Source organism: Lissotriton helveticus, chromosome 1_1 (genome assembly GCF_964261635.1).
Source record: "Lissotriton helveticus chromosome 1_1, aLisHel1.1, whole genome shotgun sequence".
NCBI classification, from domain to species: Eukaryota; Metazoa; Chordata; class Amphibia; order Caudata; family Salamandridae; genus Lissotriton; species Lissotriton helveticus.
Window position 1 is genome coordinate 1,820,312,355 of NC_136057.1, and position 2,364 is coordinate 1,820,314,718.

The window sequence follows — 2,364 nt, forward strand, 5'->3', positions numbered from 1 at the left end:
TACCAACCCTCGACTATGATGATGTTCATATGCTGTATTTATTAGAGTAACACTCATCTGTCCACATGAAATTAATTTGCCACAATCTAAACATGTCATTTTAATTTTTCCAAAGTTCTTCTAAATATTTGGGACCGTTTCCCTTGCCTCTGATGCTGTCAGTGCCACTTCTTTGATGAATGTACTAGCAGGTCAGGGGTTCTCCTCCAAATCTCTCTTTTATGCAGCACTATAATTAATTGGTGCCACCTCTCCATATGACGATGCATGGTATAGTTACCATAACTATATTTTTTTTCGGTTCCTCTGGAGAGTTCATCGTGGCAGATGAAGCGTGTAACGTACCGGACATTTACCTTTTTTTGCATGTACAGGAAAGGAAAAAAAAATCGAGCGTCCGAGTTCTAAGGTGTCCCAGGGCCATTTTAGTGGACCAGGCCCAAATCCAAAGAACAGGCCGCCATTTTGAGAGTCCTGTTGCAGCCGCCTGTCGTTGTAGCATCAAGAGCAGCCAAAACTCAGCTGAATGGCAACTGAAACGGTAAAGGGGCGCCCCACTACAGCAGACGAGCCTCCACCTGGGAAGGCCCGTTCACGCCGCCTCCCCCCCCCCTTCGGGCACCCCACGCCGTTATTCGGAACAGTATTGTAGGATGGCCACACCAGTGCGGCAACTTGCTAGACATCACCTCGGTGGTAACCGAATCTCAGCCCCTTGTAGTGTCTCCTCTTCAGAAAATATTCTTGCGCTACCTTTGCCCCATTCACACATCGGTCCGCTACTGACGCCATCTCACAGGCTAATGGGGCGCCCCACGCCGAGTTTCAGCATTGTAGGATGACCACACCAGTACAGCAACTTGCTAGACATCACCTCGGTGCCATCCGGATCTTGGCATCTCAACGCCTAGTGGTATCTTCCATACAGAAAATATTGTTGCGCTGCCTTTGGCCCCATTCGCACATCGGTCCGCAACTGACACCATCTCACAGGCCAACAGGGCGCCCCACGCCGACTTTTACCATTGTAGGATGGCCACACCAGTACAGCAACTTGCTAGACATCACCTCGGTGCCATCCGGATCTTGGCATCTCAGCGCCTTGTGGTGTCTTCTATTCCGAAAATATTGTAGAAAATATTGTTGCGCTGCCTTTGGCCCCATTCGCACATCGGTCTGCAACTGACACCATCTCACAGGCCAACAAGGCGCCCCACGCCGACTTTTACCATTGTAGGATGGCCACACCAGTACAGCAACTTGCTAGACATCACCTCGGTGCCATCCGGATCTTGGCATCTCAGCGCCTTGTGGTGTCAGTCAGAAAATATTGTTGCGCTGCCTTTGTCCCCATTCGCACATCGGTCCACTACTGACACCATCTCACAGGCCAACAGGGCGCCCCACGCCGACTTTTACCATTGTAGGATGGCCACACCAGTGCCACAACTTGCTAGACACCACCTCGGTGCCATCTGGAACTTGGCATCTCAGCGCCTTGTGGTGTCTTCAATTCAGAATATATTGTTGCGCTGCCTTTGGCCCCATTCGCACATCGGTCCGCTACTGACGCCATCTCACAGGCCAACGGGGCGCCCCACGCCGACTATCAGCATTGTAGGATGGCCACACCAGTACAGCAACTTGCTAGACATCACCTCGGTGCCATCCGGATCTCGGCGCCCCACTGCAGATGAAGTGCCTCTCAACTATGAAACCACCACGGTGACATCCGGATCTTGGCGCGTTGTGCTGCCTTCGGCCTATTCGCACATCGGTCCGCTACTGACGCCATCTCACAGACTAATCGGGCGCCCCACGCCGAGTTTCAGCATTGTAGGATGACCACACCAGTGTACCTTACTAGACACCACCTCGGTGCCATCCGGATCTTGGCATCTCAGCGCCTTGTGGTGTCTTCTATTCAGAAAATATTCTTGCGCTACCTTTGCCCCATTCACACATCGGTCCGCTACTGACGCCATCTCACAGGCTAATAGGGCGCCCCACGCCGAGTTTCAGCATTGTAGGATGACCACACCAGTACAGCAACTTGCTAGACATCACCTCGGTACCATCCGGATCTTGGCATCTCAACGCCTAGTGGTATCTTCCATACAGAAAATATTGTTGCGCTGCCTTTGACCCCATTCGCACATCGGTCCGCAACTTAGACATCACCTCGGTGCCATCCGGATCTTGGCATCTCAGCGCCTTGTGGTGTATTCTCTTCAGAAAATATTGTTGCGCTGCCTTTGGCCCCATTCGCACATCAGTCCGCTACTGACACCATCTCACAGGCCAACAGGGCGCCCCACGCCGACTTTTACCATTGTAGGATGGCCACACCAGTGCCACAACTTG